This window comes from Callospermophilus lateralis, chromosome X (genome assembly GCF_048772815.1).
Source record: "Callospermophilus lateralis isolate mCalLat2 chromosome X, mCalLat2.hap1, whole genome shotgun sequence".
In the NCBI taxonomy this organism is placed as follows: Eukaryota; Metazoa; Chordata; class Mammalia; order Rodentia; family Sciuridae; genus Callospermophilus; species Callospermophilus lateralis.
This window is the reverse complement of record NC_135325.1, coordinates 67,616,616-67,629,837: the sequence shown is the minus strand read 5'-3', so window position 1 is coordinate 67,629,837 and position 13,222 is coordinate 67,616,616. Positions and strand designations below refer to the sequence as shown.

At 41.3% G+C, this 13,222-nt stretch overlaps 1 protein-coding gene across 1 annotated transcript in view; it reads right to left on the bottom strand.

Moving 5' to 3' along the window:
* Gprasp3 (G protein-coupled receptor associated sorting protein family member 3) overlaps positions 1–13,222 on the bottom strand; it is a 140,532-nt gene that overhangs the window by 105,506 nt on the left and 21,804 nt on the right. The window lies entirely within an intron of this gene.

Genomic DNA, 13,222 nt, shown 5'->3' with positions numbered 1-13,222 from the left:
ACGAAATGGGGGATTGAGTCTCATCCAACTGTGTCACCTCATGCAGAGACTTACACAGAGAGACTAGTATTGAATGATAAATGGGACAGCTCAGGTATAAGAAAATATGTTTCTCTTGCCTGCTGCAAAATAAGTATGGGTGAGATGGAAAGTGTGTTATCCATAGAGAGGCAGAAAAGCCTCTCACCAGATCCTAATCACTCCTGGACCCCACCAGTAGTGGTTGGTCTCCACTACCCCACCCAAAAGTGAACCCACGCCCATACCAACCTTCACTGATGTGGTGCAATTTCCCTCTCCTTTCTTTGCTCAAGTGGTGTTATGCCCCACAGCCAACTGCAGGGGGTCCTACAGACAAACATACAGGAGAGAATGGAGTCTGAGTGCTCAACAGATATGATACACCCTGGCCCAAAACAAACAGCTCTCTTTCAGTTTAAGGGTCCTATCTGTCTAAAGTTCCCTGACTCCTGGTCCCAGCTCTTGGATCATCCATCAGGGCCCAATCTACACCTACCTCAACATTCCTAATATCTCTGGCCAGAAGAAACAAAGGATGCTATGGCAGTGTGCAAGTCTAGCAGAGAGAAGTAAACACGGTCTTGCACCCACTTGGAGCAAAGCCCAAAGCCACCTACCATGCTCTTCCTCAGTAGCTGCCTCCCACCCCACCCTCTCACCAACCTCCAGAGATTTGAGCCAGTCTCCTCCTCCTCCTCTTTTCCTTTCTTGCAGAATTGAACAGCCTTAAAGCAGGCCTATGAACAAACAGATGAAAAGTTAGGAGAGTCAGGAAAAAAAAAACGGCAGCAGCTGAGCTTGGTGATCAGACCGACACCTAGGATAGGAGTCTCCAAATTAACTATCTTTCCACATTTAGGGTCCTGCTGGTAGAATACTCTTGTTTTATTTAGGCCCTGTTGCAGGGCTCCAGAGGTAACACCACCTTCTCTTGACGTCATCCTCTTCCCAATACTCCCTTCTCCAATTCTGAGGACTCACCACTAGGTGCGCCATTTCCCCTTGCCCTGCGCAGCATAAAATGGGGGAAGGGCACCGCACATTCTAGAAAGCAGGTGATGGAGTAAGTGCTACTTATGACTCCCTCACGCCCCCCCCAGTACTCCCACCCAGGCAAAGTCCATCTTTTCAGGACCCCGATTTGGGAGAGGGAGGGAGAAAGTAGGGGAAGAGCCTGGACACTTGTTAGGAGATGAGGAGATGCTACTAAATGCCTGGCCAGGTCTGGTCACAGTCGCCCCACTCCCATTCAGGTGTCCACTCAGTGCCCAGTGCCCACCCCCCATCCGCACACACCTCCAGAAATCCAGGCCATTTTCCTGCTCCTCTTTTTCCTCAAGCCTCGCCTCTACAGATGCGCACTCTGGCCTGTCAGAACACACCAGACCTACCGCACACACGGGAGATTTTGACATCAAGCAGGAGCCTGTGGGAAGGGACAGCACCCGGGACGCGGGGTCCAACAGGCCCCTTTCCGGAATCGGCTGGAGTGGCAAACCCACTGTGGCCTCCAGGAAGCCCCATTCCCCCTGCCCACCCCCCACCCCCGCCGCTGCCGCCGCCGCTGAGGCATCCTCACCTCCAGCGCCACCACTTCTCCCTCACAGCCTCCCCCAGGGCTCTCACCGGGCAAAAACACTGTGGAAGGCAGCGCGGGCGCCAGGAACGTAGGCAGAAAAGCAGATGGCGCAGTTGGCCTCTGGAAGCTCTGCCAGAGGCTCTCTGGTCACCCTGCCCCCTGACCCAACCTGTCACCGCCACTTCCTCACCAGGGATCCCCAAGCTCCACACACCCCTCTCAGGGAGCAGCTGCCGCCAGCTCGCTGTCTCCTCACCTGGATGCCAACGTCTGGAGGCGGGGGGCAAGCTGTCAGCCGGCCACAGTGGAAGACCACCCCACGCCCCCTGCGCGCCCTACTTGCCTTCACAGGTTCAGAGCCCAGGACATCGGGATCCCCCTCCTCTCCCGTCCTCTCCTCCTCTGTCCTGTCCTCTGGCAGCTCCTCACTGGGACTCCCACCGCATTCTGTGCTAGCAGAATTGCTAAGTGGCGTCCCGCCCCCACGCCTCTGCACCAAACTGGGCAGGGGCTGCGCAGGATGCGGCAAGAACCGCTCGCCTCGAGGGTGTCGGGAAGGGGGGCGGAGGGATATGGCGCGAAAGGGCTCGACGCCCCCTCCCAGGCCCACCGTAGTTCCGACCCAGAGGTGGGCGGGGCCAGCGCGAGCCCGGGTCTGAGGGGCGGCTTAGCACCAGCAGCCTCTGTAAGACCCCGCGCACCCTAGCGTGCAGACCACCACCCAGTCTCCCGCGCACCTACTCCTGGTGGGACTGGCGAGAGGGCGGGCGGCTGGGGGCTGCGGGAAGCGGTATCTGGAGGTCGGGAAGCGCTGCGCGGGCGGGAGCAGCGGATGGATACCAAAACTCTCTTTGGTGTGCCTGCACCCCAGACTGCGCAGTGCCTGCCCCCCTCCTTCCACTCCCCCTCCTTCCTAGACACTAATGGGAGGGGGTGTCACAACTGCAGACTGCGGGTTTGGGGGGGGGGGACGGACAGGTGACTTCACTACAGAATGACTAGGGGCCTCTAGGATGGCTCTTCCTCCATGTTTTTCCTTCACAGCTTCTTGGAGCCATGAAAGGGAGGAAGGCATTCCTGTTGCTTATGGAACTGAGGTGGGGGCTCCCTTTAAAGACCTTACCACTGCGTCCCTTTCAAAGGAATGTTGACCTACACCCTTTGCCCTAAGACACCTATTGCTGCTCTATGTCAACATTCTTTATGCCACACTAGTAGTATTTCACTCCAAATGGGAATTCATTTGGACCTCGCTTGGGTTATCCCCACAGCTGTCCAAGGCAGGTCCTTGCTCTGCCAGGACCCCCAGGGGGCCATACACTCCTCCCCCTGGTGTCCCACTGCAAAGTGTCAGGCACCAGGTAGAACCTGACCTGGATCCCTGCACACTGTTCTGTTTGATGTCTTCGCTTGCCAGACATGTCCAAACCTTTATGATATTTGGCACTGTAGAAATGTGGTGATTCCAACTAGCTTGGATCTTACCCATAACCACCTACCTAGATTGAGCAGTCATTCTCAGGGGAAGGACCCACTGCACTATCACTTCCTCATGATAAACCCGGCTGTTTCTGAATCCTCTCCTTTTACTCCCACATGCTTCCTCTATTCCTGAGCCTCTCTTTTCCCTTCTTGCACTATTGGACAGAGCAAGGGGGTTAAGCATATATGTGGTGCTGTTATGGCTGTCCAAGTTAAAACTGATTGAAATGCCTCCTCTTTGTGTTTGACAGAATAATGGCTCTGGAAAGATGCCTACACCTTATTCTACAGAACATGTAAACATATTATGTTACCAGATGGAATTAAGATGGCTAATAGGTTGAATTTATAAAATATGCTGGATTATCCTGGCAAAAGTAGTCCAATGATTTTTACATGGGGCAGGGGGAGGCAGAAGAGTCAGTGTCCAAGGCAAGCAGCATGAGAAAGACTAGAGAGGACACTGTTGGCTTGCAAGATGGAAGGCAGCCAGGAGCCTAGGAATGCAGGCTCTCTCCTGAAGCTGGAAAAGACAAATAGATTCTCCCCTAGAAACTGCACATGGAAATCAGCTCTTACTACAGCTTGGTTTTAGTGTAATGAGATCTTATTTGGATTTACGACATCTATGACCAAATGATAATAAATTTGTGTCATTTTAAGGTACCCAGTTTGTAGTAATTTGTTATAGCAGTGGTAGGAAACAAAAATACTTACAATCTTAAAGCAGTCCACTCCCTTTATCTGTCTTTACTTTCCTTCAGTGCTGGGAGTATTTATTTTTTGTCTCAGCTCTCACCACTATGACATCCAATTCCCTTCATTCTGTTTCATAAGTTTGTCTACAATTATACCCACATTATACTTCTGTCATAATTTTGGAGGTACTAGTATCTGTATACCAAAGTGTTTACTGAGAGAGGAGCAGTTCTACAAAAGCTGACAGGTTTACCTGTATGAAACTCTGAAATATCTGTTGGATAATTTGCTGTCACTTCCTTTAGAAAACTTGGTCTTTGGTTAATATTTATTGAACTGAGAAAAGCCCCCATTTAAACATTTTATGTGTTTTAGTACTTTATTTGCATTGATCAGATTATTAGATCTGAGAGGGCAAATAAAAGATTAAATATGCTTACCTATATCCTGATAACTAAGCACTATTTACTTCTTCCAAAAGTGGACTATCATCCAACAGATTGCAATTGCTATCATTCTACTCCCTAGTGCCTCCCCTAGCATCTGTGTAACACTGACTTGCCCCTGAACTCTAAATTCCACAAACAACCCACAAGCATTAATCCTGGGATTCAGAGGCAGCTGTGGTCACTTACCATACTTTATCCAATATTCTCCCCCTACTGTCACTCCTCCTCCCATGTCTACTCATGAATTTGCTTGCTAGCATATCCCTTGTCTGTACAGTTCATATGAATGACATTTTGTCTCTTTCAATCACCATGCTCATAGACCTGTTTTGGTTCATTTGGCTTAACTGGCCTCTCTACTGACTGTCATTGTGCCTCTGACAAATTTTCCTTCTGGGATCTCTCTTCTAGCCTAGTTTGAGCCAAACCCTGTATATTTTTGGAATGTATCTCTTCTCATCCACCTGAATTTCAGGAGCTGTATGTTTTAGTTTATACCTTGAATGTGTCCCAAAGATCCATGTCTTTCTTCCCCTTCCTTATTTTTGCTATGTGGCTATGAGGTGAGCAGTTTTACTTTGCCATACATTCCTCATCAAGATGTGCTGCCTTATTACAGGCCCAAAAGTAATGGGGCCAATTGATCATGGCCTGAAACCTCCAAAATTGCAAAACAAAATAAATCTATTCTCTTTGTAAGTTGAATTTCTCATTTATTTTATTATAGTAATGGAAAGCTAACACACTGTACATAAGAATTAACATCCTCTGTAGTCAGGACCACCTGAGCTGGAGTGGGTCTTGCGAACTAACTGGTGAAAAGGGTCCTCATCCATATCTACTTTTAGTGCAGGCTGGAAATGCTCTGGGAAATATCTTAGCCTGTATCTACTACTTGAGACAGGTTACACTTTCATAACTGGTGGAGAGGCCTTAATGTAAAATATGTTCATATTCTATCAAGAGATGTATGTCAAGAGAATTCATCCTGAGGAAAAGAGTTTGGCATAATGACCTTAGCCCATGAACAGTGCATATTCATTATGGAAGTATAGCTATTGTAATGACAGCACTGGAATTAGGAATCCTATTTTTGCCATTTCCAACACAAGCCTGTTGTGCAAATCTGTCATAGTAAAGGCTGATTTATAAGTAATCCCAGAAAGAACTGTTTCCAAATAAACTCTGTAACACTCCAGTGTGCACATCCCAATAATAAAGAGTAACTTAAAGAGAGGACATTGTCCTCCCGCAAAATGACTTTAAAGTTATGACTACCGCTCAGCTCTGATAATATCAGTCTGTGTATAAGTGTTGGTGGGGAACACAAGATGAAACACTTGGAGGGGCTTAAATCTCTGGCAATAATGCTTACAATGGCATCAGCAATTGGAAAAATCATGGGAAAACCAGTAAAATTCCATACATCAGAAATATTTGTTGAGGATTTTTAGAACTATAGGAGCTGGGCAGAGGAGCTTTGCAGGGAGAAGAACTCTGGATTTCCACAATGCTAGAAAAGATTTGAAATTAGTGGAATGTCAAATTACTTTCAAATTTTGAAAATAATAATAAGAAATCAACATTACTTTTTTTTGCCTTGGGACTGGGTTTTTAACCCAGGGGCACTTTTAACACTGAGATACATCCCCACCCCTTTTTACTTTTTATTTTGAGGCAGGGTCCCTTAAGTTGTGTAGGGCCTCACTAAGTTGCTGAGTCTGGCCTTGAACTTGCAATTCTCCTGCCTTAGGCTCCCAAGCAACTGGGATTACAGACATGTGCCACCATGCCTGGTTTGTTGGTGTTATTTATTACCAAATCCATCACTTCCTAACTTTTCATAACAGAACCTCATCATAGCCTGCATCCAGCCAGCAACACTTAATGGGAAAGATTTTAGTTGTAGGATTTTTTAATGTCCTTAAGCAAGTTGATGATGTTTCCCGGTACTATTTTTTTTTTTTTGTGACAACTTTATCCTTTTGTATGTGGATGTACTGTTGTTTCTGCATCACATGTAGTAAAAGGACAGGATTTTCAATAAATGGTGATTGTATGCACTCAATGGGATGTGAATGGAAATGATATTAGCATTATCTGACCAAGAATTTTAAGGAGGCCAAAAATATATGAAAAAAGTTCAATATCTACTTTTCCAAATAAATTTTATGATTGGTCTTTTCTAATTTGCATTTCAGAAATGCAAATTAAAACTATACTGAGATTCTATCTTACTTCAGTCAGAACGGTAATTACCAAGAATACAAATAACAATAAATGTTGATAAGGATGTGAGGAAAAAAGTTCACTCATACACTGCAGATGGAACTATGAACTGGGACAACCACTATGGAAAGCAGTATGGAGATACCTCAGAAATCCTGGAATGGAACCACCATTTGATCCAGTTATCCCACTCCTTGGTTTATACATAAAGCCTTTAAAATCAGCATACTACAGTGATACAGCCACATCAATGTTTATAGCAGCTCAATTCACAATAGCTAAACGGTGGAACAGATGAACTGACAAAGAAAATATGGTATATATACACACAATGGAATATTACTCAGCCTTAAAGAAGAAAACTGGAAATCCATATGTCACAATATGAAATTAAACCCCTCTCTCTCACCATGCACAAAACTCAACTCAAAGTGGATCAAGGACCTAGGAATTAACCAGAGACCCTGCGTATAACAGAAGAAAAAGTAGGCCCTAATCTTCATGTGGGATTAGGCCCCAACTTCCTTAATAAGACTCCTATAGCACATAATTAAAACCAATAATCAATAAATGAGATGTAATGAAACTAAAAAAGTTTCTTCTCAGCAAAAGAAACAATCTGTGAGGTGAACAGAGAACCTAATCCTGGGAGCAAATTTTTACCCCTCACACATCAGATAGAGCACTAATCTCTAGGGTATATAAAGAACTCAAAAAGCTAAACACCAAAAAAAAAATAATAACCCAATCAACAAATGGGCCAAAGACCCGAACAGACACTTCTCAGAAGAGGATATACAATCAATCGACAAATATATGAAAAAATGTTCATCATCTCTAGCAATGAGAGAAATGCAAATCAAAACTACTCGAAGATATCATCTCACTCCAGTCAGAATGGCAGCTATTATGAAGACAAACAACAATAAGTGTTGGCAAGGATGTGGGAGAAAAGGTACACTCATGCATTGCTGGTGGTACTGCAAATTGGTACAGCCAATATGGAAAGCAGTATGGAGATTCCTTGGAAATCTGGGAATGGAACCACCATTTGACCCAGATGTCCCTCTCCTCGGTCTATACCCAAAGGACTTAAAATCAGCATACTACAAGGACACAGCCACATCAATGTTTATAGCAGCACAATTCACAATGGCTAAACTGTGGAGCCAGCCTAGATGCCCTTCAGTGGATGAATGGATAAAAAAATGTGGCATAAATATACACAATGGAATTTTACTCAGCAATAAAAGAAAATAAAATGATGGCATTTGCAGGTAAATGGATAGCATTGGAGAAGATAATGCTAAGTGAAGTTAGCCAATCCCCAAAAAACAAATGCCGAATGTTTTCTCTGATACAAGGAGGCTAACTCATAGTGGGGTAGGGAGGGGGAGCATGGGAGGAATAGATGTATTCTATATAGGGAAGAGGGGTGGGAGGGAAAGAGAGGGGGCAGGGGATTAACAAGGATGGTAGAATGTAATGGACATCATTATCCAAAGTACATGTATGAAGAAATGAATTGGTGTCAACATACTTTATATACAACCAGAGATACGAAAAATTGTGCTGTATATGTGTAATAAGAATTATAATGCATTCCACTGTCATTTATTTTTTAAAAATCAATTAAAAATAAAATTTAAAAAATGAAATTATGGCATTTGCTGGTAAATGAATGGAGCTGGAGACTATCATGCTAAGTGAAATAAGCCAATCTCAAAAAATCCAAAGGCTGAATGTTTTCTCTGGTATGTGGATGCTAACACATAATAAGGGAAGGAGAGGGAAAAAGAGAAGTTCACTGGATTATACAAAGGGAAATGAAGGGGGTAGGGGAATGGGAATAGTAAAGACAGAATGAATCAGATATAACTTTCCTATGTTCATATCTAAACACAAAACCTGTGACATTCCACATCATGTACAATCAGAAGAACAGGATCCTAACTAAATAAACTATACTCCATGTATGTATAATATCCTATCTAAGGATATCGGATTACCTTACCTATCAGAATTTTTAGACAGAGTTGATCAATCCTTCTTTGAAATATCTTCTTGACCTAGCTTACAAGACACTATACTCTCCTGGGTTTTCTCCTGCCTTACTGGTTATACTTGATTATACTCTCTTAGCTTTCTCTGTTTTTGCTTTTTGCTAATTTATTCTTATCTCTTGTATTTCAACACTGAAATGCTCCAAATATCAGTCTTTGGACTTGTTCCTTTACTACTCACAATATTTATATTCCTTAGTTATCTCATCTATTCTTATGGCTTTAAACACCATCTATATCTTGATGATCCCCAAATTTCTATCTAATTTAGACCTCTCTCAAAAATTCCAGACATATATCCAACTATCTACTTTCCATCTATATACAAATGTCTAAAAGCACCCCAAACTCAACATATCCTGAACTGAGTTCCTGTACTTCTAAAACCTGTCTCTCTCAGTCCTCACCTATCTCAGTAAGTAACTTCTTCATTCACTGGATTATACAAAGGGAAATGCCCAGCTTTAGAATTATCATTGACTCCTCTATTTCTTACTTTATATGCAATCCATCCACAACATCCATTTGCTCTGCATCCAAAATATACTCCAAAGCTGCATAATACCATGATTTCCAAAGCTTAATCATCCCAATTCCATTGCTATTTCTCTAGAGTCCATTTTCTAAATGGTAGCCAGGATCACCCTTTAAAAATATATATCACATAACCTGCTCCCTTTGTCAAACCCCTCTACTGACTTTCTATAAGAAAGAGAATAAATTAAATCTCTTCCATGCCCTACAGTATCTTACATGATGTGGCCTCTGGCTATTGCTCTACAATCAGCTATGCTCATCTCCACTTTGCTTTCTCCATTTCAGCCACACAGACCTCCTTGCTTTTTCTTGAACAGCAAGTCCTACCCTAGGACCTCTTCACTTGCCGTTTCCAAAGCTAGAATATTTCTCCATCACAAAGGTTCATAGTTTGCTCCCTCATATTATTCTGTTATGTGCTTAGAGAGAAGTTCTCTGGCTATCCCATCTGAAACAGTATTTACCACTTTTAAACACTTCCAAATTCATTCTGTGAAGCCAGTGTCACCTTTACACCAAAACCAGATAAAGAAACATAAAAGAAAAAAAAAAACTACAGACCAATATCCTTGATGAACTTAGATGCAAAAATCCTTAATAAAATATTAGTAAATCATACTCAACACATTAAGAATTTTGTACATCATGATCAAACTGGTTTCATTCCAGGGATCCAAGGATGTTCCAATATGCACAAATCAAAAAATATAATTCACAACTTAAATGGAATTAAGGACAAAAATCAAATGGTCATGTCATCAGAGGCATAAAAAGCCTTCAACAAAATTCATCAACCATTCATGATAAAATCACTGAAGAAACTATGGATAGAAGGAACATACCCTCACTATCATAAAGCCTATATACAACACACCCAAAGGTGCCACAGTCTGGCTGGGCACAAGATCACGAGCCACTCAAGCAGGAACAAACTTTATTTTTGAAATAGCCGCCAATACCCCATAAGCGCCTGGGAAGATTGCAGGTCCACACACAAAGCGTTCTCCTGGTCTCCTCCTGGAACCCCAGAGCAAGTTCCTCCCCCGGAATTCCCTCCTACTGCACTTTCCCAACCAATGGGAACTCTTCAGGAGTCCCGCAGCAGGCCAAGGTGAACAGCAGGAGTCCGATATCCATATGAATGTAATTTTTAACATAATCATATCATCTCAATGGCTAGCTGGCATCACCTTTCAATCAAAAATGCCATGCATCATATTAATTGGCTGTCGCTCTTAACACAAAGGCAATATCCTACTGATTGGGGAAAAACTGAAAACATACCCTCCGAAACAAGGAACAACACAAAGATGTCCACTCACCACTCCTAATCAATGTAGGAGTGAAATGTTATTCAAAAGAATTAGGCAAGAGAAAAAAATAAAAGAAATGTGAATAGGAAAGGAAGAAGTCAAAGTTTCACTGTTTGCAGATGATATGATGCTATTTAGAAGATTCAATAACCACCAAGGGGGAGGGGGCTAGGATTGTGGCTCAGCGGTAGAGCGCTCGCCTAGCACGGGCGGGACCCGGGTTCCATCGTCAGCACCACATTAAAATAAAGGCATTGTGTTGTGTCCATCTACAACTAAAAAAATAAATATTAAAAAAAATTGTAGTTGAACACAATACTTTAAAAAATTAAAAAAAAAAAAACACCAAGGGTAGTGGTGCATACCTGTAATCCCAGCAACTTCGAAGGATGAGGCAGGAGGATCACAAGTTTGAGGTTGGACTCAGCAACTTAGTGAGAACCTCATAGATTTACTGAGATGCTGTCTCAAAAATAAAAAGAAGTGGGGATGTACTGGGTAGTAAAGTGCCCCTGGCTTCCATCTCCAGTACCCATCCCCCCCAAAATCCAAAAATCTCTACTATAAGACTTCTAGAATTAATAAACAAAGCCAGCAAAGTAGCAAGATACAAAAGCAATATAAAAACAATCTCTTTTCTATATGCCATTAATGAATTCACTAAAAAAGAAATTGGGAAATCACTGGAGAAAGAAATTAAAGACACTAGAAGATGGGAAAACGTCCCATGTTTATAGAAAAACATAATTAATAGTTAAAATGGCCCTATTACCAAAAGTGATCTACAGATCAATGCAATCCCAATCAAGATATCAATGACATTCTTCAAAGAACTAGAAAAACAGTCCTAAAATTCACATGGAAGAATACAAATCCCACATAGCCAAAATAATTCTAAGCAAAAAGAGCAATAGGAGAGGCATCACAATACACAATTTTAAGTTACAAACAGCTATTTTAACAAAAACACCTTGGTATTGGAACAAAAACAGACACATAGACCAATGGAATAGGACAGAAGACAGAGAGACAAACCCAAACAGATATAGTCTGATGATCCTTCATAAAGGCACAAAAAGTATATGTTAGAGGAAAGACAGCCTTTTAAAAAAAGAATTTAAGCTTTATTTTATTTGTTTGGTTTTATGCATTGCCAAGGATCAAACCCAGTATCTCACATGTGCTACTTAAGCACTCTACCACTGAACTAAAAACCTAGCCCAAAAGACAGCCTGTTTAACAAAAGGTGCTGGGAAAACTGGACATCCATATGTAGAAGAATAAAACTAAATCCTCACCTCAAAATGAATTAAAGACCTAGGAATTAGAACAGCTAGAAGAAAACATAAAGGAAACACTCCAACATATATGCATAGGCAATAACTTCCTCAATGGGATACCTAAAATTCAGGAAATAAAACCAAGAATCAGTAAGTGGGATGGAATCAAATTAAAAAGTTTCTGTACCGCAAATGAAATAAAAGCACAAAGAGATTCTAAAAACCGAGAAAATCTTTGCCAACCATTTGTCTTATGTAGTGCTAATATCCAGAATATATAAAGAACCCAAAAATCTTAACACCAAAAAAAAAAACAACTAACCCAATCTATAAATGAGCTAATGAAATAAAGAAGAAATACAAATGGCCAGAAAATATGCGAAAAAAAATATTCAACATCTTTAGTATTCAGGGAATGCAAACCAAAACTACACTGAGATTTTATCTCACTCCAGTCAGAATGGCAAACATTATGAATACAAATAACAATAAATGCTGGCAAGGATGCAGGGGAAAAGGAACACTTATGCACTGTTGGTGATATTGTAAATTACTACAGAAATCAGTATGGTGGTTGCTCAAAAGACTAGGCATGGAACCACCATATGACCCAGCGATACAACTCCTAGTTATTTATCCAAATGAATTAAATCTATATACTATAGCAATAAATGCATACCCGTGTTTATAGCAGCACAATTCACAATAGCAAAGCTATAGAATGAGGCTTGCTGTCTATCAACAAATGAATGGATAAATAAAATGTGGCATGTATACAAATGGAGTTTTATTCAGCCCTAAAAGAACAAAATTATGTCATTTGTAGGAAAATGTATGGAACTGGAGAGCATTATATTAAGTGAAATAAACCAGACTCAGAAAGTCAAAAGTTGTGCTTTCTCTCATATGTGGAAGGTTGAGAGAAAATAAAAAAGAAAGAAAAGGGATCTCATGAAAATAGAAGGGATACCAGTAGAGCAGGGGAACAGGATTGGGGGAGAGAGGATGGGAAGGAAAGAGGTGGTATCAGAGAATGAAAATGACCAAATATGTCATTTGCATGTAATAATATGTCACAATGAATCCCAAACTTATGTATACTTATAATGCACCAATAAAAATTAATAAATAATGGGCATGGAAGAATAAAATAGTATCCCCCTCCCAATACTCTCTTTTTACACCCTGTTTTATTTTTATCTAATTAATATTACATATCTATATATTTAATTATTGTCTTTTACCCTAAAATATAAGCTCCATGAGTATATAATACTTCCCTTTACTCTATGCTATATTCCTAGAACCTAGAAACAACAATGCTTGGCACATAACAAATTGTTCAATTTGTTGACTATATAAAGATCTCTGGAATCCAGGCATATCTTTCTTTGCTGATTATGTAAGTCATATAAGTTTACACAATATTTTAAAGTCTGGAAAATGTATTCTGATTTTAAAAGCTTTTATATATGACCAAACAAACTATGCAGCATTTCTTTAAAAAGTCTTTATATTAATTATTTTGTAGGAACTAATATTTTCTCCTGATGAAGGTAAAAGTGTCTCA